At 36.5% G+C, this 26,870-nt stretch overlaps 1 long non-coding RNA gene across 18 annotated transcripts in view; it reads left to right on the top strand.

The window, feature by feature from the left end:
- LOC106505633 (uncharacterized) overlaps positions 1 to 26,870 on the top strand; it is a 396,539-nt gene that overhangs the window by 271,579 nt on the left and 98,090 nt on the right. For 9 of the 18 annotated variants that reach the window (XR_014823460.1, XR_014823478.1, XR_014823470.1 and 6 more), the window contains one exon: positions 4,443 to 4,617. The exons of 3 other annotated variants lie outside the window; for them this stretch is intronic. This is a non-coding gene — a long non-coding RNA (uncharacterized LOC106505633). Of the gene's footprint in view, positions 1 to 4,442; positions 4,618 to 7,974; positions 9,339 to 26,870 lie in introns of those variants that run through there. 6 more of the 18 variants (XR_014823477.1, XR_014823462.1, XR_014823473.1 and 3 more) reach the window with 3 other exon arrangements.

Raw genomic sequence — 26,870 nt, forward strand, 5'->3', positions numbered from 1 at the left:
GTGATGATTTACATCCGTTTGGACATCATTTTGTATTTGGGGTAGTCATTTCCAAAAGGGTGTTTAGAAGACTTTGAAGTACTTAATTATAACCAGGAGGCAGTTAGGGGCCAAGAAGTGAAATGGGAGCTGCTGTCTTGGGCTGTGGAACGTTCATGTATAGAAGAAGCCCATGTCTGGTTGGTTTGATCTGGTTTTTCATTCCATCACCCCATAAGGCAGCCTTCCAAGGTTTTCTGGACTCTGGAAGCAAATTAAAATGAGAGTATTCTTGGCCAAGGGAATCCACATTCAAGGCAGCTTCAAGGATTTCAATATGTGAATGGACTGGGCTTTCTGTTAATAGTCAACTACTAAAAATAGAAGTAATTTGAGAATCTTTTGAAGGGAGACCATTTTTACTAGTCTTCATTTGAACAAACCCATTAAATGAGGGAGGATATATAATGAACCATTGACAGGCTAGCCATCCTCAAAAAGCTTCAATGCTAAGTCATATATATGTGAAGAGATGCAGGATGATTAACCACTAGCCCCCAATTGGGCATAGCAATATGAGCTGTAGGAATTAAGAGAAAGAGGAGGATTTTAAGTTAGCTAAGCAGAAAAGGATGCAGGGAAGAAGGATGATATTACCCAGGACTTGAAAAATGAAAAGAACAATGGTAAATTTCTGGGAAAATATGGCTTGAATCTGTTTTTTTTTTTTTTTTTTTTTTTTTAATGATTTGTCTTGAGTAAGGGGTTCTGGGAAGATGAGCCTGGATATCATTTCCCATGTATGCATGGTCCTTCAACATCAGGCAGGGAATGGCTTTGGTCTTAGGAACAATGGAAGAACATTAATGATTCTGAGTAGAGTCAGAACTGTGTTAGAGATCTGTTATCTTCATAGGACAAAAACAATGTTCTCTGAAACTTTACCAACTGGAAAGATCAAAAGTTAAGCCCATCAATTGATTCTTCTTTGGTGTAGACACCTGCACTATGGGAAAGAAGAATGCATAACACAGTGCCTGACACATGGAAGGGTATACCCAATACTACTGAATAGATGAATGAAACTGAAGGTACTAGTATTTCTAGAAAGAGCTGAGGAAGACCTGAGGTTACCTCAGCCCTCTCAAGAGGCAGGGATGAATGATTTGAAGAGGATCAGGTTAGAGGTTAAGTGAACTTGGGTATTTGACTTGACCTTCCTGGGTCTTTATCTCCTCACTTAAAAAGACAAAGATAAGTTTGTGAATAGGATCTAACTACACAAAGTTTCTTGTATGTATGTTTGGGGACACAGATGCCTGAATAGCTTGAATCGAGTGCTTGGAGGAGCCCAATATTCCACTTAAAGTTAAAAACCTGGGGATTAAATTTCCTTCATACTTTAAGAGGCTGAGATTCTCAGAATCCAAGGATGTTTCTCTTCCCTGGAAGGACAATTGGAATGCCTGACCCCACAACTCTGCTAATTTTGTCATCTTGGAGGTCCATGGCTGATTGGTTTCACTGAAATGAGGAGGAAAGAATTTTGCTTCTAAGCATCAACTCAGATTCCCCAGCAATTTAAGGAGTATTATTGATCTGATCAGCCATGCTGGGGTGTAATTGACCATCAAAAGAGACAAATCACTGAAAGTCACTTGCTCCATCAGAATGTGACATTGGCAAAGTGTAATCTCTGACACAGCCCTTTTTTGTAGAATTGTTTTTTTCCATTTCTGCTTCCTTTCTTTACAATGGCTTCTGTCATAAGGTTATTGGAAAGAATAACTAGTTAATGATGGGGAAAAATTACTTGGGAAAATGATGTACTTTTGCTCTGAAGACTATTGTTCAAAAACAATATGCAATAATATTTTTGTTGAACGAACACATTCAGTAGGTGCTCTGATTTGGGGACTTGTCAATAATGACATGATGCTGACTGGCTGAAATATGAGCAGTTAAAGAAAATGTTATCTTTCACCAGAAGCTATTTTCAGTATAAAACTCCAGCACGGAAATGTAGTTCTTGCAATTTACAATGAGACAGGGCTTTTAATAATGATTTTTGGCTTAATGTATTAATGAATGGAGATCTGAAGGATAAAGGACTTACAATGTAATAAGGAAAGCTCAAGAAGAGATTAGACTCTAATCAAAATAAATTGTGTTTTAAAATTGATTTCAATAAATTCAACTGTTTCCCTTTATTTATACTAAAAAGAAAGGTACTGTGGTAAGCTAATTCATATCACTGAAATAAAAAGAATGCATATTATGTTTTAATATAATATTAATAAATTGCAAGTACCAGTTTACAAGAAGAAACCATATATAGGCAAGAATAGATATTCTTGGTGAGAAAAAAATGTTACAGTATAAATGTCAATAAATTTATTTTTTCTTTCTGAATAGTACCTGTCATTTAATTGAAGAGCTGATGAGCATCATAGAAAAATACCTAAAATGTTATGAATAAAGGCAATGAAACTTATTATGATTACCTTTTCTTTCCATTGTTTCTCTCTCTCAGTTTCTTCTACTTCTCTCAGTAGTAATGATGTTCTTTATTCTTCATTAGGCAACCTAAACTCAGAGGAGACACTTTCCTCCAAGAAATTTCAAGAACTCTAATATACTTCACTTATAGATTTCTATAAAGAATATTGCAAAATGAGTCAAGATCACTCCACTTAGTACGTCACCATTCTAAACTTGTCCATATCTTAATATTTTATGTCTTCAGCAAGAGCAGAAATGTATACCCCATCTGTAACGTTCCTTCTTCCACTGACAACAATGAAAATAAATTATCAAGCAGCACCCAAATCTCTGTCTCCCAGTGAGCGTAGAAACTTCTTCCTGGTTGCCTACAAGTGAACCCTATGGGTTAACTAACTCTGGAGTCCAGTGCAATGCCTTAACCTACTATAGGTTATAAGTCATACAATATTTAGCTTACTCTCCCATGGTATCAGCAATAGGAAGTGTCCAATACAAACTACTGAAATAAAACTGGAAAAAAACCTAAATTGCAGTCACTCTGTATTTGCAAGTAGTGGGACTCTATGGTACAACCCTAATGGGGGTCCTGAGGTTTCCCAAACTATAGAGTCTTCTTCCATATCATTGCTCATGTTCTGAAAAGAATTGATTCAATGAGTCTTTATTGTCATATTAATCTGTTATTCTAAAAATGATACTGTAGGAGTTTCCATTGTAGCTCAGCGGTAACAAACCCAACTAGTATTTGTGAGGATGAGGATTCGATCCCTGGCCTCATTCAGTGGGTTAAGGATCTGGCATTGCCCTGAGCTTTGGTGTAGGTTGCAGATGCAGCTCAGATCCTGCTTTTCTGTGGCTGTGGTATAGGCCAGTAGCTGCAGCTCCAACTAGACCCCTAGCCTAGGAACTAACATATGTTGCAAATGCAGCCCACAAAGAGCAAAAATACATAGAGACATAAATAAAAGTGATAATGTAATGTAGAGAATAGACTTGTGTTTGCCCAGGGGGAGGGGTGGTGGGAAAGGGATAGATTGGGAGTTTGAGATTAGCAGATGCAAAATATTATATATTGAATGGATAAACAACAAGGCCCTACTTCACAGGGAACTATATTCAATATCCTGTAATAAACTGTAATGGAGAATAATATGAAAAATTATTTATATTTAGATATATAACTGCATATATATATATATATATATAAAACTGAATCACTTTGCTGTACACCTGAGACTAACACAACATTGTAAATCAACTATACTTCAGTAAAATCATTTCTTTAAAAAAGAGATACTATATGTAATATGTTTTTTAACATACTAACCAGATTCTACTCTGGTAGAATCTAGGGGGTAATACTGGAGTCAGATTCTCATAATCGTGAACACCTACTTACAAAGGATAAAAACTAGGTTTATCCATACTGAAAGGTCACTGACTTCCTGAGGATGAAAGGATCTGACTGTAGATGGTGTATCCAAATAAAAAACATATATGGGTATTTATTAAATACCTTTAGCTATTATGGTAAATTTAAATACCAACAAACACTTTAATTTTCTGTATAATATGGAATCACTGGTGTTATCACGTCAAGACTGTGGTTGTATGTTAGTTCCATGGTAAATGTTAATGAATCCTGTATTATAGTTATAATTGCTGCTGGAAACTCAGAATTTAGTGGTGGATTTACTTTGGCATTTGAAATACAGCATGGTGTTTTTTACTGGACTCTCCAAAATTGCTGTTTTCTACATGCTGAGGTAAGTTCTCATCAGAGAAGAATTAGATCTTGAATGTTTTACAATGCCCTCAAAATGTTGGAAAGAGGCCATGGATTCCAGACCATTCTGATGGGTCCCAGAAATACAAGCTAAGCTCTAAGGGATTCTGTGCTTTTTATTCATTCCTAATAATCATACCTCCCTCAGAGTGTGATTCTCTCCATTTCACAGATGAGGAAACCAAGATTGTGAAGTTAACCAGTCATCTGCAAAGACACAGATAACATCAAGTCAACCCAAAATCATTTCATTGATTTAAAATTTTGAGAACTTTCCAATAGGGTCCCAAGCCGGCCGTACCCCTACAAATCTACCTTGGAGGCTCTCAAAACAAGATAAAGACTTTGTGAGTATGAGAGGAGAAAGAAAAGTAAGGAAATGCATCTGTAATGTTGCTGTCTGGGTGGGCATACAAACACACACACTTGTATTTTAAAGGTTCAGCTCTGTTACTGTGTTTCTCTGACTTTGGGGAAGTCACTGTTCAGGCTTTCATTTCCTTATTTGTCAAACTGGGGCATGTGAAAGAATGAGTGGCTCAGTACAATTGCATGCATTCTTCCAACTGATGCTGAAGGATCCTATGTGTGTATATATATCATAGAATGATCTGTAAAAGCCAGGAAAAATACTGTAATTTGGGGGTCCCCTTTTCAAGATCCTTCCCCTCTCTCCTACCTCTAAATTTGAGAATTCCCGGAGTTCCACCCCAAACCCTCCATTCTTCTCTAGCACTGCTTTCTCCTTGGGTGGTCTCACCCTTTCCCAGCTCTTGTTTTAAAGTCTATTTTGTCTGCTATGAGTATAGCCACTTCACATTGCTTATGGTCACTATTTGCTTATCTTTTTCCATTGTTTTGCTTTCAAACTATTTGTATCTTTGAATCTAAAGTGCCTCCTGTACACAGTATATAGTCAGATATTTTTTAATGTACTCTGATAATCTCTGCCTTTCTACTGAATTGTGTGAGCATCCATATTTTAGTATCATCCATACCCATCATTACTAATATGGTTGGATTTACACCTGCCACTTTGTTTTTGGTTTTCTATGTCTCAAGTCTTTTTGTTCTTCTGTTTCTCTTTTATTGCCTTCATTTGTATTTAATGGCTATTTCTTACTGTAGCATTTCACCTGCATTAATTTTTTCGCTACATTTTAAAGTTTTTTTTTAATGACCACACCTGCAACATATAGTATTTCCTGGGCCAGGGACTGAATCTGAGCTGCAACTGGGACCTGTGCCACAGCTATGGCAATGCTGGATTCTTTAACCTACTGCGCCAAGCCAGGGATCTAACACCCACTTTCATAGCAACTGCTGTTGCTGCAGTCAGATTCTTAACCCACTGTGCCGCAGCAGGAACTCCTAAACAATTATTTTCTTTGTGGTTACTCTAGGGCTTACTATGTACATCCTAACTTATCAAAATCTACTTCATATTTATGCTAACATATTTCAGTGAAACATAGAAACTTTATTCCTGTATAACTCTATTCTCTCCTCCTTTTGTAATATTATTTTTCTACACATGTGACCTAAATATGTTCCAAACCCAACAATGCATTGTATTGCTTATTACTTTAGGTGATCTTACATATTTTACACACACTGGGAGAAGGAGGGAAATATTTATTTATTGACTTTAATATATTGCTTTTATTTATCATTTCTGATTCATCTAATTTTTCCTGTGGAATTGAGTTATCATTTGGTATTATTTCTTTACCCCAAACCAGTTTTGCTCCCACACAATTCCTGTGTGCTGGTGTTTTCAAATGGATTACATTTCTACACATTATAAGCCCAACTATACAATTACATATATATTGTTGTATATATACACATTTACTTTTAAAATCAGTTAAGAGAAGAAAAGGAAGAAATAGTGCAATTACATCTTCTTTTTTGTCATTTTTAGATAAAATTAATATACCATATAATTAACCATATTAAAGCATATAATTCAATAGCATTTAGTTCAGTCATGATATTGTGCAACTACCAACTTCTCTAGTTTTAAAACTTGGCATCACCCCAGAAGAATATTTCACATCTAATGAATATTCACTGCCCATTCTTCCTTCCTCCATTTCTTGGCAAACACTAATATGCTTTCTGTCTTTATGGATATAACTATTCTAGGTATTACACATAAAAAGAATCATAAAATATGTGTCCTATTGTGTTTAGCTTCTCTCACTAAGTATAATGTTTCTGAGGTTCATCATCTTGTAGCATGTATCAGTATTTCATTACTTTTTATGGCTGAATAATATTTCACTGTATGTATATACCACAGTTCTTTTTTTTACTACTCATTTGTTGATAGACATTGGTTTGTTCCCATTTCACCTTTTGGCTATAGCAAATAATGCTAATGTAAACAGTCATGTATAGGTTTCTGAAAGACATAGGTTTTTATTTCTCTTAGATATAAACCTAGGAGTAGAGTTGCTGGGTCATATAATAATTACATGTTTCACTTTTTATGGAATTACCAAACTCTTTCCATAGTGGCTACACCATTTTACATTCCCATGAGCAATACACAAGGGATCCTGTTTCTCCAAATTCTAGTCAACATATTATTTTTTTGTTCTGTAATTTTTAAACAGCCATCCCCGTGGGTATAAAGTTGAATCTCACCGTGGTTTTTATTTGCATTCTTTAACAATCAGTGAGGGTGAAGATCTTCTCATGTGCTTTTGGTCACTGGAATATCTTCTTTAAAGGAATAACTATTCAAGACCTTTGCCTATTTTTTTTAATCGGGTTGTTTGTTTTCTTATTTTTGAGTTGTAAGAGTACTTACATATTCTGACTACTAAAAATTCCCTACTAAATATTGCAAATATTTTCTTCCATATTGTAGATTATCTCTATTTTTTAATAATGGTTTTGATTTATGAGTCTTTAATCTTTACTAAGTCAATTTTATCCATTTTTTTCTTTTGTTGCTTATGCTTTTAGTGTTATATCTAAGGACCCATTGCCAAAATGAGGTAATGAGGATTTACCCCTATGTTTTATTCTAATGTCTTTATAGTTTTACCTCTTATACTTAGGTTGTTGATCATTTTTAATTTTTATGTATGTTATAAGCAGGGGCCCAATTTCATTCTTTTTCATATGTTTGTTCAGTTATCTCAGCACCATTTCTGAAGAAAGTATTCTTAACCCTCTTAATAGTCTTGGTACTCTTGTTGAAAATCAATTGGCCATTCATATTTAGGTTTATCGCTAAACTCTTCAGTTCTTTTCCATTTGTCTATATGTCTATCCTTATGCCAGTACCACATCATTTTGATTACTATAGCTTCATAGTAAGTTTTGAAATCATAAAGTGTAAGTCCTTCAACTTTACTTTATTCAATATTGTTTTGTCTGTTTGGAGTCCCTTGCAATTCCATAAGAATTTGAGGATTGGCTTTTCCACTTATGTGAAATGGCTACTGGAATTCTAATAGGGATATACTGATTTTGTAGAAATATTGGGGAATATTGACGTCTTAATAACACTGTCTTCCAATGCATGAATACAGAATTTTTCCCATTTAATCATATTTTTCATTTCTTTTAGCAATGTTTCATAATTGTCAATGTACAAGTCTTTTACCTCCTTGGATAAATTTATTACTAGGTATTTTATTCTCTCAGATGCTGTTGTAAATGGAATTATTTTTAAATTACCTTTACAGGAGAGAGGCAAGATGGCAGAAGAGTAAGAGAACATGCTCACCTTCTCCCACAAACACATCAAAAAACACATCTACATGTAAAACGATTCACACAAAACATCAACTTTTTGGAACTTAAGTCTCCAAAAAGGGCAAGAAACTCTTGACATACCTGGGTAGAAGAAAAGAAAAAAATGAGAATAAGAAAAGGATTCAGGACGGGACTAGCACTCCCCTGAAGGAGCTGTGAAGGAGAAAAGGAACACACACCCTGGGAAGCCACCTGACTGATGTAAGATCGGCTGAGTTGGAGGGAACTCCAAGAAGCCAGGAAAAGCGCAGCAGCTGGACTGAGAACCAAAAAGCAGAGTGAGAGATGAACAGACCATCTGAACCACTGGCACAGACACCACAGCCTGAGACGTTCTGGTGGGGGCTGGGCACTGAGACTTAGGCTCTAGAAGTCAGTCCCAGGGAGCAGGCTAGGGTTGGCAGTGTAGAGACAGCCTAAGGGACTAGGGAGCAGTGCACCATGGGCAGAGGGAGTGCTACACTAAGGGCTGGGGAGTGGAAAGCCATGGCAGAGGGAACCCAGGAGAAGGTCCCTACCAGAAGGAGAGACAAGGTGCTGTTGTTGGGACGGGGAGAGGAGGAAGGGTGGGCTGCCATAGAAAATTCCTTGCCCACCTGATCTCAGAGGGTGGAGAGGTCCAGACGCAAAACTCCCCCATCCCCCCCCTGTGGCCAGGAGCCCCTGCTGGCCCTGTCGCATGCTCCTGGCACCCACACCCACCACCCTCCTTTCCAGCACCCTTCCTCACCTGCACAGAGCTGCCTCCAGCTAGCCTGCCCTGGACTGTGCCAAATTACAGATTGGCTTCCCCAAATTCACAGAAAAAGAAAAACACAGGTATGATGAAGAAGCTCAGAAATCATTCCCAGTTAAAGCAACAGGAGAACTCACCTAAAGCAATCGATAATGTAACAGACCTCTGCAGTCTGACAGACTATGAGTTCAAAAAGGAGACAGTGAAAATACTGAAGGAATTAAGAGAGGGTATGAACAGTAATGCAGATTCCCTCAGAAAGGAAATAGAAACTATATGGAGGAGCCAAGAAAAACTAGAAAACTCACTTGTAGAGATATGAACTGAGCTAAAGACAATAAAGACCAGAATGAATAATGCAGAGGAACGAATTAGTGACGTGGAAGACAGAATAATGGAAATCACCCAAACAGGACAGCAGACATAAAACCAAATGAAAAAAACGTGAAAGCAATATAAGAGACCAATGGGATAATATAAAGTGGGCTAATCTATGCATAATAGGAATTCCAGAGGGAGAAGAAAAAGAAAAGGGGATTGAAAATATATTTGAAGAAATTATGGCTGAAAACTTTCCAAATCTAAAGGATACTGATCTCTAGATATAGGAAGCACAGAGGGCTCCAAACAAATTGAACCCAAACAGGCCCACACCAAGACGTATTATAATAAAAATGGTAAACGTTAAAAATAAAGAGAGATTCTAAAGGCAGCAAGAGAAAAGCAAAATGTTCATTATAAAGGAACCCCAATAAGGCTAGCTGATTTCTCTACAGAAACACCACAGGCCAGAAGAGAGAGGCAAGATATATTTAAAGCACTGAAAAGAAAAAATATGCAACCTAGAATACTCTATCCAGCAAGAACATCATTTAAAATAGAAGGGGAAATAAAGAATTTCTCCAACAAACAAAAGCTGAAAGAGTACAGCAATATGAAACCCATTCTAAAAGAAATACTGAAAGGGCTTCTCTAAATTTAAAAAAAAGAAGAAGAAGAAGTAAGAAGAAATAGGATGGAGGAAACCACAGTTGGAAAGCAGTCACTTAAATACGTCAGCATACAGATCCAAACATGAAGATGTTAATAAAAATAACATAAAATAAAATAAAGACATCAAATTAATGCAATGAGGGCAAGGGAAGTAAGAAAATATAGATTCTTTTTTTATTTTAATGATGTATTTGAGCCTATATGATTATCAGGCTAAAGTAAGCAGATATAAGAAAGGGTTAATATACTTAAAAAACAGGGCAACCACAAATCAAAACCGAACATTACATTCACAAAAACCAAAAAGAAAAGTACTCAAGCATAAAATTAATGGAAACCATAAAACCAAAAAAAAAGAAAAAAAGAAAAGAAGAAAAGAGAAACGTAGAATGAACTGGAAAACAAGGTTTAAAATGGCAATAAATACATATCTATCAATAATCACCTTAAATGTCAATGGACTGAATGCTCCAATCAAAAGACACAGAGTGGGAGATTGGATAAAAAAGCAAAAACCTTCAATCTGCTGCCTACAAGAAACTCAGCTTAGGGTAAAGGACACATATAGATTGAAAGTGAGGGGATGGGAAATGATATTTCATGCCAATGGACAAGACAGGAAAGCAGGAGTTGCAATACTCATATCAGACAAAATAGACTTTAAAACAAAGGCCATAAAGAAAGACAAAGAAGGACACTATTTAATGGTAAAAAGTCCATTCAAGAACAGAATATTATAATCGTCAATATATATGCCCCTAACAGGAGAACCCAGATACCTCCAACAAATAATAACAGACTTAAAAGGAGAAATTGATGGAAATACAATCATAGTAGGAGATTTTAACACCCCACTCACATCAATGGACAGATCCTCTAGACAGAAAATCAATAAAGCAACAGAGATTCTTTTTTTTGTCTTTTTTTTTTTTTTTTTTTTTTTGCTATTTCTTGGGCTGCTCCCGCAGCATATGGAGGTTCCCAGGCTAGGGGTCTAATTGGAGCTGTAGCCTCCAGCCTATGCCAGAGCCACAGCAACGCAGGATCCGAGCCACATCTGCGACGTACACCACAGCTCGCGGCAATGCCAGATTGTTAACCCACTGAGCAAGGGCAAGGACCAAACCCGCAACCTCATGGTTCCTAGTCAGATTCGTTAACCACTGTGCCACAATGAGAACTCCAGTAACAGAGATCTTAAAGGAAACAATAGCAAAGTTAGACTTACTTGACATTTTCAGGACATTACATTCAAAAAAATCAGAATACACATTCTTTTCAAGTACACATGAAACATTCTCAATAATTGATCACATAATGGGGCACAAAGCTAACTTCAACAAATTTAAGAGTATAGAAATTATTTCAAGAAACTTCTCTGACGACAATGGCATGAAACTAGAAATCCACCACAGGGAAAGAAATGAGAAAAAACTTACTACATGGAGACTAAACAATATGCCTCTAAAAAACCAAAAGGTCAATGAGGAAATCAAGAAGGAAATTAAACAATACCTCGAGACAAATGATAATGAAGACACAACCACTCAGAATCTATGGAATGCCACAAAGGCAGTGCTCAGAGGAAAGTTCATAACAATACAGGCCTTCCTCAGGAAAGAGGAAAAATTTCAAATTGACACCTTCACCCACCACCTAAATGAATTAGAAAAGAAGAATGAGAAAAACCTAAAGTCAACAGAAGGAAGGAAATCATAAAGATCAGAGGAAATCAAGAAAATAGTGATTAAAAAAACAATAGACAAAATCAATAAAACCAAGAGCTGGTTCTTTGAAAAGGTAAACAAAATTGACAAACCTCTGGCTAGACTCACCAAGAAGAGGAGAGAAAAAATCCAAATAAACAAAATAAAAAATGAAAAAGAAGTCACAATGGATACTACAGAAATACAAAAAACCATGAGAGAATACTATCAACAATTATATGCCAACAAATTTGACAACCTAGAAGAAATGGACAACTTCCTAGAAACTCCCACCTGCCAAAACTGAATCAAGAAGAAACAGATCAACTGAACACACTGAACACTAGAAATGAAATTGAATGTCACAAAACACCCCCTATAAATAAAAGCCCAGAATCAGATGGCTTCACAGGTGAATTCTATCAAACATACAAAGAGGAACTTATACCCACCTACTTAAACTGTTCCAAAAGGTTGAAAAAGGAACACTCCCAAAGACATTCTATGATGCCACCATCACCCTAATTCCAAAACCAGACAAAGACACCACCAAAAAAGAAAACTATCAGCCAATATCTTTGATGAATATAGACGCAAAAATTCTCAACAAAATTTTAGCCAACCGAATCCAACAGCATATAAAAAAGATCATACACCATGACCAGGTGGGATTCATCCAGGTTCACAAGGATGGTTCAACATATGGAAATCAGTGAACGTTATACCCCACATTAACAAAAGAAAAGTCAAAAACCACATGATCATCTCAATAGATGCAGAAAAAGCATTTGAAAAAGTCCAGCATCTATTCATGATAAAAACTCTCACCAAAGTGGGTATAGAAGGAACAATCCTTAACATAATCAAAGCCATTTACAACAAACCCACAGCAAATATAATACTCAATGGAGAAAAGCTGAAAGCCTTCCCACTAAAATCTGGAAGAAGACAAGAATGCCCACTCTCACCACTGTTATTCAACATAGTACTGGAAGTCCTAGCTACGGCAATCAGACAAACAAAAGAAATCATCCAAATAAGAAGAGAAGAGGTAAAACTGTCACTGTATGCAGATGACATACTAAACCCTAAGGACTCAACCCAAAAACTACTTCAACTGATCAACAAATTCAGCAAAGTAGCAGGATATGAGATTAACATTCAGAAATCAGTCTCATTTCTGTATACTAACAATGAAATATTAGAAAAGGAATACAAAAACACAATACACTTTAAAATTGCTTCCAAAAAAATCAAATACCTGGGTATACACCTGACCAAGGAGTTGAAAGACTTATATGCTGAGAACTATAAAACATTAATCAATGAAATTAAAGAAGATTTAAAGAAATGGAAAGATATTCCATGCTCCTGGGTTAGAAAAATTAATATTGTAAAAATGGCCATACTACCTAAAGTGATCTACAGATTCAATGCAATCCCTATTAAATTACCCATGGCATTTTTCACAGAACTAGAACAAACAATCCAAAAACTTACATGGAACCACGAAAGACCCAGAATTTCTAAAGCAATCCTGAGGAACAAAAACCAAGCAGGAGGCATAACTCTCCCAGACTTCAGGCACTATTACACAGCCACAGTCATCAGGACAGTGTGGTACTGGTACCGAAACAGACATACAGACCAATGGAACAGAATAGAGAACCCAGAAATAAACCCTGACACTATGGTCAATTAATCTTTGACAAAGGAGGCAAGAACATAAAATGGGAAAAAGACAGTCTTTTCAGCAAGCATTGCTGGGAAACATGGACAGCTGCATGCAAATCAATAGAACACAACCTCACACCATGCGCAAAAATAAACTCAAAATGGCTGAAAGACTTAAATATAAGAGAAGACACCATCAAACTCCTGGAAGAAAATACAGGCAAAACATTCTCTGACATCAACCTTACAAATGTTTTTACAGATCAATCACCCAAAGCAACAGAAATAAAAGCAAAAATAAACCAATGGGACCTAATAAACTGACGAGCTTTTGAACAGCAAAGGAAACCAAAAAGAAACCAAAAAGACAACTTACAGAATGGGAGAAGATAGTTTCAAATGATGCAGCTGACATCATTAATCTCTAAAATATACAAGCAACTCGTACAACTCAACAGCAAAAAAGCCAATAACACAATGGGAAAATGGGCAAAAGACTTGAATAGACAATTCTCCAAGAAAGAGATACAGATGGCCAAAACCACATGAAAAAATGCTCAACATCCCTGATTATTAGAGAACTGCAAATCAAAACTACCATGAGATACCACCTCACACCAGTCAGAATGGCCATCATTAATAAGTTCACAAATAACAATTGTTGGAGGGGGTGTGGAAAATAGGGAGCCCTCCTGCACTGTTGGTGGGAATGTAAGCTGGTACAACCGCTATGGAAAACAGTATGGAGGTACCTTAGAAAACTGTAGATAGAACTACCATATGACCCAGCAATCCCACTCTTAGGCATATATCCAGATAAAACTTTCCTTAAAAAAACACATGCACCCGCATGTTCATTGCAGCATTATTCACAATAGCCAAAACATGGAAATAACCCAAATGTCCATTAACAGATGACTGGATTAGGAAGATGTGGTACATATACACAATGGAATACTACTCAGCCATAAAAAAGAACAAAATAATGCCATTTGCAGCAACATGGATAGAACTGGAAACTCTCATACTAAGTGAAGTAAGTCAGAATGAGAAAGGCAAATACCATATGATATCACTGATAACTGGAATCTAATATACGGCACAAATGAACCTTTCCACAGAAAAGAAAATCATGGATTTGCAGAATAGATTTGTGGTTGCCTAGTGGGAAGGGAGGGAGTAGGATGGATTGTGAGCTTGGGGTTAATGGGTGCAAACTGTTGCTTTGGAGTGGATTAGCAATGAGATCCTGCTGTTAAGCATTGAGAGCTATGTCTGGTCACTTATGACAGAGCATGATAATGAGAGAAAACAGAATGTAAGCATATATGTGTAATTGGGTCCCTATGCTGTACCAGTAGGACAAAAAAAATGTATTGGGGAAATAACAATAATAAAAAAAGATGATAAAAATAAAGGCAAAAAAAGAAAAATAAATAAATAAACTTTACAAATTGTTTGTTGATGGTATATGGAAATATAACAGCTTTTTCTGTGTTGATTATATATCCAGCAACTTTGTCGAATTTGTTTATTATCTCTAGCACTTTTTTGTTTGTGTGCATTCTTTGGGATCATCCATATGCAGAATCATGTCATATACAAATAGCAATAATTTTACTTATTCCTTTCCATTTCAGATGCCATTTTTCCCTTTGCCTAATTGCTCTTGCTAGGACTTGCAGCACAACATGAAATAGCAGTGGTTAAAGTCTGCATCCTTGTCTTGTCCTTGATCTTAGAGAGAAAGCTCTTAGTCTTTCAACACTAAGTCTGATGTTAGCTAATGATTTTTGGTAAATGTGCTTTATCATGCTAAGCAAATTACATATTATTCCTAGTTCATAAGTATTTTTTGTCATAAAAGGATGTTGAATTTTGTCAAATGTTTCTTCTGCATCTGTTGAGATGACACTGTTGTTTTATTCTTTAATTCTGTGTGGTATATCACATTGATTTTCTTATATTAATTACCCTGCATCACTACTTAGTCATAGCACACAATCCTTTCAGTGTGTTGTTGCATTTCTTTGCTAGTGTTTCTTTGAAGTTATTTGCATCTATAAGGGATACTGGCCTGTAATTTCTTTACTTGTGGTATCTTTGGATTTGGTTTTAAAATAACGCTGGCCACACAGAATATGTTAGGGCAATTTTTTTTTCTTTTCTAACATTTGGAAGAGTTTGGACAAGGATTGGTGTTGATTCTTCTTTAAATGTTTGGGAGAATTCAGCAGTTGAACCGTCTGATTCTAAACACTTCCCTGTTGGGAGGTTTTTGATTAGTGATTTAAACTTTGTTTTAGGTACACTGAGATATGCTATTTCTTTCTAAGTCAGTTTTGGTAATTTGTATGACTTTAGAAAATTTTCCATTTCATTTAGGCTAATATGTTGGCTTATAATTGTTCATAATATTCTCTTATAATCATTTTATTTCTATAAGGCCAGTTGCAAAACCTCTACTCTTATTTTTTATTTTAGCTATTTGTGTCTTCTCTTTTTTTCTTAGTATAGTTAAATCTTTGTCTTAGTATGGTTAAATTTTATTCATTTATTCAAAGAACTAGCTTGGTTTCATTGATTCTATTTTCTATTCTCTATTTCATTTATCTCTGCTCTAATCTTTATTATTTCCTTCCTTCTGCTGCCTTTGGGTTCAGTTTGCTCTTCTTTTTATAGTTCCTTAAAATGTTAAGTTAGGTTGTTGATTTGAGATCTTTGTCTCTTTGCTTTTTAATGTAGGCATGTTGAGCTCTGAAATTTCCCTCTGAGCACTGTTTCACTGCATTCTATAAGTTCTGATATGTTGTGTTTTCATTTTCATTTGTCTTAAAATATCTTCTCATTTCCCTAGTCATTTAATCTTTGACCCAATGGTTGTATGACAGTATGCCATTAAATTTCCATATGTTAGTGACTTTTCCAGTTTTCTCTCTGCTGTTGATTCCTAATTTCCATTTCATTGTGGTTGGAGAGCACACTTTGTATTTTTCAGTTTTTTTCAATTTATTAAGAATTGTTTTATGGCCCAAATATGGTCAGTCCTGGAGAACGGTCAATGTACACTTGTGAAGAAACTGTATTCTGTTAATATTGAGTGGCGTGTTCTTTGTATGTATGTTAGGTCTAATTGGTTTACAGTGTTGTCCTAGTCCTCTATTTTTTTACTTGTCTTCTGTGTAGATACACTGCCCAGTCTTGAAAGTGGATTATTGAGGTCCCCAATTATTATTGTGGAGCTGTTTATTTCTCCCTTCAATTCTGTCAATATTTACTTAATATGTTTTGCTGTTTAGTGTGTATGTTTATAATTATTATAATTTCTTGATTTTCATCACTTCATAATATCATTCTTTATCTCTTGCAACAATTTTTGACTTAGTGTCTACTTTGTTTGGTATTAGTATAACAACTCCAGCTGTTTTGGTTACTTTTGGCATTGAAGAGCTTTTCCATTCTTTTAATTTCAACCTATTTGTGCCTTTGAGACTAAAGTGAGTTTCTTGTAAACAGCATATAGTTAAGAACATTTAAAAAATTAATTCTACCAAGTTTTGTCTTTTAATGAGTTTAATCCATAAAATTATAATTGATAGTGAAGGACTTAGCTCTGCCATTTTGCTATGTATTTTTTATATATCTTATTTTTGTCCCTCAGTTCCTCCAATACTGCCTTCGTTGTGTTTGAATGATTTTTTTTTCTCATGTACCATTTTGACTTCTTCATTTTCTTTCCTGTATAACTTTCAGTTATTTTTTTAATGATTATCATGAGGATTACAATTAATGCCTTAGATTTACATCAATCTAGTTTAAATTGATAGCAGTTTAATAGCATATGTTAACTCTGGTCCTATCCAGCCCTCCAACTCACTTTTATGTTATTATTGTCACACATTACATCTTTGTAATACTGTGTGCCCATTTACATGGATTTATATTACTGTCCCAGGCTTTTGTCTTTTAAATCATGAAGGAAATAAAAAGAGGAGTAACTAACCAAAAAAGCTAGACAGAATACTAGCTTTTATGTAGTTACTATTACTGTGATAGGATTATACCTAGAGGACTTCTTTAGCATTTCTTGTAGAATAGATCCAATAGTGATGAAATCCTTTAGCTTTAATTCGTCTTGAAATGTCTTAATTTCTCCTTCAAATTTCTTTTTTTTTTCTTCTCTATCTTTTTTTTTTTTTTTTGGTTTTTACGGCTGCACCTGTGGCATATGGATGTTCCCAGGCTAGGGGTCGAATCAGAGCTACGCCACAGCCACAGCAACATGAGATCTGAGGCATAATGTGACCTACACCACAGCTCATGGCAAGGCTGGATCCACAAACCACTGAGTAGGGCCAAGGGTTGAACCCACATCCTCATAGATACTAGTCAGATTCACTTCTGCTACACTGCAACGGAAGCTCCCTGTCCTTCATTTTCTTATATATATAATGATTTTTTTTCATTATAGCTGGTTTATAGGGTTCTGTCAATTTTCTACTGTACAGCATGATGGTGACCCAGTTATACATACATGTACACATTCTTTTTCCTCACTTTATCATGCTCCATCATAAGTGACTAGATACAGTTGCTACACAGTAGCTTCTCATTGCTTATCCATTCCAAAGGCAATAGTCTGCATCTATTAACTCAAAGTTCCCAATCCATCTCACTCCCTCCTCCTCCCCCTTGGCAACCATGAGTCTGTTCTCCAAGTCCATGATTTTCTTTTCTGTGGAAAGATTCATTTGTGCCTTATATTAGATTCTGGATATAAGTGATATCGCATGGTATTTGTCTTTGTCTTTCTGACTTACTTCACTTAGTATGAGAGTCTCTAGTTCCATCCATGTTGGTGCAAATGGCATTATTTTGTTCTTTTTTATGGCTAAGTAGTATTCCATTGTGCATATATGTACCACATCTTCCTAATCCAGTCATCTGTTGATGGATATTTGGGTTGTTTCCATGTCTTGGCTATTGTGAATAATGCTGCAATGAACATGCAGGTGGATGTGCCTTTTTTAGGGAAAGTTTTATCTGGATATATGCCTAAGAGTGGGATTGCTGGTTCATATGGTAGTTCTATCTACAGTTTTCTAAGGTACCTCCATACTGTTTTCCATAGTGGTTGTATCAGCTTACATTCTCACCAACAATGCAGGCCTCGCCTTCATTTTTAAAGGACAGTTTTGTCAGATATGAAGATCTTGGTTGATATTTTTCCACCATATTAATTACACCATCTCACTGTGTTTTAGCTTCCATGGTTATAGAGGAGAAACTGGCTGTTAATCTTGTTGGGGATTCCTTATATGTAATGAGCCACTTCTATCTTGCAGTTTTCAAGATTCTTTGTGTAACTTTTGACAACTTTATTATAATGTTACTTGGTATGGATTTCCTTGAGATTATTTCTTTAGAATTTTTCTTTTTTAGTTTCTTTCTTTTTTTGGAGGTTTCTGGGCCAGGGGTCTAATCAGAGCTGGGGCTACTGGCTTATGCCATAGCCATAGCAACAGCAGATCCAAGCCACACCTGTGACCTACACCACAACTCATGGCATTGCTGGATCTTTAACCCACTGAGTGAGGCCAAGGATTGAACCTATGTCCTCATAGATAGTCAGATTCATTTCCACTGAGCCATGCTGGGAACTCCTAGTTTCTTAGATGTATATATTTATGTATTCTATCAAATTTAGGAAGCTTTTGAAGTTTTTTATTTCTTCAAAAAACACTTTCCTCATTCTCTTCTTTTAGAATTTCCATAAGTAATATGTTAGTATTGTTGATGGTGTCCCCTAGAGTCCGTTAGGCTCTGTTCACTTTTCTTTATTCTTTCTGTTCCAAACACTAGGTAATTTATTATATTCAAGTTTACAGATTCTTTCTTCTGCCTGATTACATCTGCAGTTGAACTCCTTTAGTTAATTTTTCATTTCATTTTTGTATTTGTCAGCATTTGGTTCTTTTAAAATTTCTGTCTCTTCATTGATAATCCCTACTTGTTCATACATTGCTCTGTCAATTTTCTTTAGGTCATTGTCTGAATTTTTTCAGTTCTTCACACATATTAGTACAGCTTAAAGTCTTGTTGGTATGTCCAATGTCTGAGCTTTTGAAAATTTCTGTTGATTTTTTCTCCCCTATGAACATATTTCTAATTCTTTGCTGTGTAATTTTTATTAAGAAATGGACATTTTCAATATCATACTGTTGTAATTCTGGGAATCAATCTCTTTTGTAATCTTTTTGTAATCAGTCTTCTTGTAAAGGGGTGTAGTCATCAATATGTTTAGTGACTTCTCTAAATTATTTTTGTAAGGACTCTATTCCTTGTGGTACCTCAATGAATTTGTTATTCTATTGTCACAGCATTTAGCTAGTGACCCTACAGAGAATTCCTTGAATGCATGGATCCAATAAAGAAAGAACAAAAGGTGTTTTGTTCTTTTAATTACCTGTGGCAGGTGCTACCCAGGAAGCTGCTTTAGTCTGAGAGAGATGAAATAATGGCCAGTTCCTGCAGTGGTCCCTCTGTGATCTGCCAGACAAATCAATACATACAACTATGATCCTTGGAGGATAAGGTGCTTATTGCCCAACCTGGAAGTGGCAGTCCACACGAGGAACATGGGTTGCCAACCCCACAACTGCCTGTTGCACAGCTGAAGAACAGAGGATGGTAGCTTCTCTGTCAAATATACAATTCACTAAAATATCCTAACCTTTTACTTCAATAAAAACCAGTGTTTGATTAGACTTCAGACTTCTGAAGTACTTAATTTCAATATTAATACTTTTTCAATAGTATTCTTTTTTACTTTTCATTGGTGGGACGGATCCCTAGAGTTTCCTACTCCATCATTTTCCACTTCACCACTGTACATCACTGTTTATAATTACCTTCACTGGCACTCCTTTTTTTTTTTTTGAGTGAATTCAAATTATCATCTGATGTCACTTGAATTCAGCTTAAAAAAACTTCCTTTAGCATTTCTCATAAGGAAGGTCTTCTATCAATAAATCTCAGCTTTTGTTTATCTGAAAATGTGTGTATTTTGCCTCCATCGCCAAAGAGATTTACTGATTTTCAGATGGCAATTTTTCTTTCATCTAGGTATGCCATCCTATTGCCTTCTGGTCTCCATTGTTTGTAATCAAAAGTTGGCTGTCAGAGTTCTTTTGTGATGCAGTGCGTTAAGGATATGGCATTGCCACTGAAGTGGCTTGGGTCAGTGTTGTGGTGTGGGTTTGAACTCTGGCCTGGGAACTTTAACATACCATGGGCACAGCCCCCTGACCCCCCCCAAAAAAATGAAATTTTGGCCATTTATCCTGTTGGAGTTTACTTATAGGTGATGAGTCATTTTTCCCTTACTGCTTTCAAGGTGATCTCCTTACATTTGACTTTCAGATACTTCACTATTAAGTATCTGAATGTGGTCAGCTTGTATTTATCCCACTTACAGAGCTTCTTGGATATGCAGATTAAATTTTTAAATAAAATTTGGAAAGTTTTCAGCTACTAATTTTTGAATATTTTCTTCTGCTTCTTCTTTTTCTCCTTCTCTTCTAGTATTTCCATTACACATGTTGATTTGTTTAATGATGACCTACATTTATCTGATGAACTGTTCATTTCTCTTCATTCTTTTTATTTGTTTTTAAGTTTACATAATATCTAATGATTTATCCTCAAATTTGGTGATTTTTTTCCTGCCTGATAAAACCTATTTTTATCTCCTTTCTGATTTTTTTTCATTTTTTTTTTATATATTTTAACTCCAGAATTTCTATTTGGCATCTTTTTTTATTATTTCTATCTCTTCATTGACATTTTTTATCGGAAAGGCATTGTACTCATACTTCCCTTTAGTTATTTAGACATGCTTCTTTAGTTTTTCAGATATATTTATAATGACTGTTTTAAAATCTCTGCCTGCTTGTTTTTTATTGTTTTTGGTTTTTTGGTTTTTTTTTTTTTTTTTGCTTTAGAATGTCTTGTACCTTTTTTTTCTGTTAAAAAATGAACATTTTAAATAATATAGCAACTCTGGATATTAATTCTAGGGATGCCTCTGCCCCCAGGGACCAATATTGTTACTGTTGTTTTCCATGTCACTAATTTCTTTGCTAAGTTACTTGGCTAAACTAACTGTGAAGTCTGTTCCCTCCAGTGTGTGGTCTGTGGTATCCCTACTCCTATTTTTTCCTTGTTTTGGCCTTTTAGTCCAACTATTTAAGGGTCACCCATGGACTGGCATAAGCCACTTATCAGTCAAAGGTTATGCTTGAATCTTGTTGGCAGTTAGATCTTTACCTTCATTGCTACTTATATTAGCAGCTTGAAGGCTACTTTTACAAGTGATGGAGTTTTAATTTCCCCTCTCTTCATTTAGGGACTAGCAGCTTTGATTTTCTTTCTCCATTCACTCTTGAGAGAGTACAGCCTTGGGCAAACACACAGTCTCCCAGACTGTTAGGGATACATGTGGTTTTATTTTTAAGCCTAGTTTCTTAGGAGTTGCTCTGGAGTAAGAGAGTAGCTTGTTGTTCAACCAGTGTTCAATTTGAGGTTGTCCTTAAACCACTAGCACCATTTCCAACTTTATCTCTTTGTTATAGACCTGTATGCAGTTTGAAAAAAGTTTTCAAGTCTTCCTCTTGTCCTATTCTTACTGTTATTGAGTGGGTGCAACCTATTGCTTGTGTATACCACTTCCAGTCTCCAAGGCTGACTGTGATCCCAGAAAGGCTCATTTTGGTTGCCTCTTCCCAAGGGTCTTCTCTGTTAAATGTCTGATGGCTCTGCTGTTTTACTCATTTCTACAAATATCATGGAGCTATGAACATTCTCTTAATTGCCATCCATGAAGATCTCCATTGTTTCTGACAACACTCTAGACTTGAACTTCACCATGCTTTCTTCCAAATAATGTCAGTTCATCAGGGAGAGTTGTAATGGCCTGGCTTTCCCCCCGGATGAAGATATGTACCACTTCATAAGAGTTCAGGATGGGGATGGAGGTCCACTTCTCCTGAAGTGACATCTCTACTTTATGGGCAAGCTCAAGGGAGGAATAGGGTAATGAATTAGCCCATGTTCTTCTAGGTGTGACCTCCCTGGCATAGGAATCCTGCTCCACCAGGAAGATACTCTAGGGTAATTGGTGTTTAGGACTGTTGGCCTGCCATATCTGACGGTAGCTTCTGTCCCACAGATGGGGGCTAGGTGGAGGAACAGAGGCCCAGTTCTCTCAGAATAGAGCTCCTGCAACATGGGGCTTTGGGAGAAGCTTGAAAAATGCTGGCAGCCTTCTCTTCCCATTGTGATTCCAAAGATGTAGCTGGGAGGGAAGTGTCATGGTTCAAATGTCAAAGAGCATCACTCTTCTTACTGAGATTTAGGAATTTTACTTTGAATGAATATCGCTCCAAGTGCTGTCTGCCCTTAGGACAATTTTCAGAGAATACATAGAATTTTCTTCAGTTAAATGACTGTTTCATTAGGGAGAAAATGTGCTGTGTTTTCTCACCCCATCATTCCAGAAGTTAGTCTCTTATCCTATCTCTTAAATGTCATTTACAAGCTAATGATGCCCATGTGCCTATCTCCAGCCCAACCTTTCATCTGGATACCAGACTTCAGACTTCTATATCTAGCAGACTACTTGTCATCAAGTAGATCTGGTTAGTCTTCCTCAAAAATGTCTTTTTAATTTTAGTACCTAAAACTACCACTGACCTAGTCAATCAGGTAAAAACCTGAACATCTGCCTGGATGCCTCCCTCTTATCAACCACAAGTAATCCATCAGCAACTCTCATTGGTTCTTTCTGTCAAATATATCTAGAAACTGCCCATTTCTCTCCACTTCCATGGCTATTCCCTAATCTAAATCACTCCCCTTCTCCTGGTATATTAAGATAGCCTTTTAATGGATTCCAATTTCATTCCTCCTCCCCCTCCAATGTGTGCCTCACACAACTCCCAGAGTGATTATCTTATATGTAATATTAATATAGTCCTCCTGGCACATACCCTACCACTGGCCTTAGCCTTGTGTGAATTGGCTGCATGCTACCTTGTCTTCCAAACTTATCCCGAGCCTCTCCATTACCTGCTCTATTATAGTCATGCTGTCCTCCTTCATAGTATATTTTCCTCTGCCTGGAGTTTTTTCTCCTTTTACCTTTGCATGGCTGTCATTTCTCCTCTTTGTTTAGCTTAAATGAGAAGTTTTCTACATAATTTTTCCATTATTATTCCCTGTTGCTTCATCCCATTCATTTCTTTTGCAGTTCTTGACAGAGTTTGTAATTATTAACTTGTAGTGTTATTTATTGTCTGCTGCTCCCACTAGATGGTAAATTCCAGGACAGCAAGAACCGTAGTTGATTTGCTCATCACACTGTAATAAATATCTACTACTATTATTAAGGGCTCCCTCTTACCAAGCTAGAATATGTGCCAGAAACTGATGTAAGATACATATGAAAATCAATATTATGTATATATATACACATACATATGCATACACATATTCACTCATATATATATATATATATATATATATAGATAGATAGATAGATACATGCATGTACATACATTTACATAGCTTCAAACATACACGTGCCCATTTATTCCTCATAAAAACCCTATGAGATAATTTTATAATGTTCATTTATACACAGGGAGGTTAGATAATTTTATAATGTTCAACTTATGCACAGGGAGGTTAGTGAGTTGCCTACAGTGTCACAGTAAGTGAGCAGCTAAACCCACTGTTCCAGAGTCTAGGCTCTTACACTTTGCAGGCTTTTCTCAGAGTATTGCCAGGAACAAAGCAGGTGCTCAGTTAATACTGCAGGATGGATGGACAAGGAGTGAAACAAAATGATGTTATCACTCCTAAAGTAGTGCTGTCAAACAGCTTTTTGAGATGATGGACATTTCTACATCTGTGCTTTCCTATATAGCAGTCATGGGTTTTACATTGCTGCTGAGCATGTGAAATATAGCTAGTTTGACTCAGGAATGGAATTTCTAATTTTATTCAATTGTAATTAATTCAAACTTATATACCTACATGTGGCTACTGACTACTACATTTGATATTAGTCTAAGACTTTTATGAAGTAGTATCACTTTTGATGCCTTGAGGTTTACACATACGGTCTTGATGAATTTAACTCCAAAAATAGAACACATAATTCCCTCCTGAATTTCTTTCCCCCAGTATCTTCCACTACCAGTTTTTCAAACATCCTTCATCCTCCTACTTTATTTCATTCCAGCCTATAGAAAGAAACCTCTTTTCTTATTTGTAGCTCCAGCAAAGTCATTTCCCCACCCCCTCAGCAGTGCCCTAAACAGTCTCAAACATCTAGACCATACTTAAATGGAACATTGGCCCAGGTCCTGGGGAGGGGTGGAGGGAGAATGAGACACAAAGAAAATTAAGCAAGACTCCCTGCTTAATGGGGAAGGAGGTGGTTAGCCTGATAAACTCAAACGTTGTAAGAATTCAGTCCAGAACAAGGAGTGGAAGGAAGGGCTGAGCATCTATCTAGGTATGCAGCCTCAGGGATCCAAACTGAGGTGCTGGACTGTGCACTTAACCAAAATTGCTGCAAAATGGCACTGACTGTATTCATACCTGGGCCAAAGGACTAAATGGATGGAGCCAGGTTTGCTTTCAAAACCAAACTGGTGATGGATATAAAGAAAGTCTTACCGGTGTCTAAAAAAGAGATGACTGACCCAGATAAAGAGAACTGTTGTTACATTTCACCCCAATTGCTTCAGCTGATGGGAGGTGGATCCAGTTCTTGGAACACCACCCTGCATTTCATACAAAGAGAAATAATAAAGATCAGACTGAGATCCAAATATTAAAGAAGAAGAGGAAGAAGAACAAAGTGGTGCACATCCATCATGCAACTTGTGGGCAATTACTACTCCTAGTCTACACAATAATCAATAATTGGGGTAGAGAAAATGCATTTCTTTCCTCCCACCATTTGCATACTTGGAATCTCACTTACATTGTATGTAGGTTAGAGCAAAAAGATGTCCCTTTGTTTGGATTTTGCTTCTTCTGTGGAATCTATTATAAAGCAATGTGCTTTTGTGTGTCAAAGAGCAGAAAGGCTCCACTTCCTCTTTTCAAAAGGATTTGGGCAAAAGTCAACTACTGTATTTATTCCACGCAGCTTTCTTTTTGATTACTAGATGTGTGCTGGTTGTAGATGCCACAAAAAAGCAGTGAATTTTCTCTCGACAAAGCGCTTTCTATCTTAGGCTATGTCTTACGGCATCATGCTTCTGAAAGTGCAATTTTCAGCCAGTCCACTAAATGTCACTCTATGAGTAAATAGCATAAAACATATAGACACACCCAGATGATACCAAAGTGCTTCATTTTTCATCCAGGTCTATCTGTTATGAGTACACAGGTAAAGTAACTGTGTCTTTCATTTCCCCAAAACTTCCTCTATTTCATTCTTTCCAATCAAAGTAGATGGCTGAATGCAAAATCAAATGAGATTTCACATGATGCCTCTCCCACACTTTCCTTATAAACGGCATCACAGATCAGAAACTCAAAATACAAGCAGAAAAGAACAAGATCCGCTGTTCCCTTCTATTCTAGACTGATGGAAATATCACCTAAAAAATTAACTCCTTGATTATAAGTTAACTCCACACTTTCCCACAATATGTTTCTAAGAGCACTAGTTCCATGAATTGATATTACCACAAAGAAAACATTTCATGATGAAATGCCCTAAGCCCATTTGGCCATACAAAACGGTCTGACTTTTTTCACAAAGGTTTTCAGCCTTCATGTGTGCCCTCAATCTCACATCCCTGCTGCCAAATAAGTCCTAATGCAAGCAAGCCTTACACCAAATTCTGCCAAACACACAGATGTGCAATAGTGTATAAGCACAAGAAATGGAAATGCTTGTTGTTCCTGTAAGCTTTGGGAAGTCCCAGCCTGCCTTAAGGTTCTTGCGTAAGCTCCTTGCATAAAATGATTACTCTGCCTGAGACAGGCTAACACCACAGTCTTCTGGTGCCTGGACCAGTGACTATAGGTCAATGTCAAGTGACAGAGCCTTCCATGAAGTGGGGATGGAGGACCTTGAGGATCAAAGAAATTAGGAGACTGGTTCTTGGGTTCCTACGCTTTATTTGTGGAAAGGCAGTAGGGCCATGCAATCATTCTGGCCCATAACATCTCTGAACACCTTTGATTTTAACAATCAAAAAAGCATTTCTTTTGCAATTAACAAACCCTACAGTGTAGATTACAACAGACACATTCGAAAGGTCTGAATAACTACCTCTGACATTAGCTTCTTTCTAAGGTGCTTCAAATGCTAACTTTTCCCTACCGGGTTGGCTAATGGTGGTTTACACATGCTTGTCTTCACATACAAAACATTACCCTGTTTATGTTCAATGCTTACTTAAGTGAATCACCACACTGATCCAATCATGCATGCTTGGGTGAGTTTGGACATCCTCTTGGGAATTCACAGAACTCGTAAACATGGTAAGGGTTCTCACAAGTCCTGCAAAAAGGAAACCTTGACTAAATTGGCAAAAATTCAATTTCTTTGGCCTTGGAAATCTCAGGACACATACATCTGAAGAAAATACTCATTCCACATAATCCAAACTGAATTTTGATTAAGAGC

This window comes from Sus scrofa, chromosome 13, assembly GCF_054392235.1.
Source record: "Sus scrofa isolate SSC_HxYL_T2T_F1_AM1 chromosome 13, Sscrofa_HxYL_maternal_Yorkshire_Landrace_v2.0, whole genome shotgun sequence".
Lineage (NCBI taxonomy): Eukaryota > Metazoa > Chordata > Mammalia > Artiodactyla > Suidae > Sus > Sus scrofa.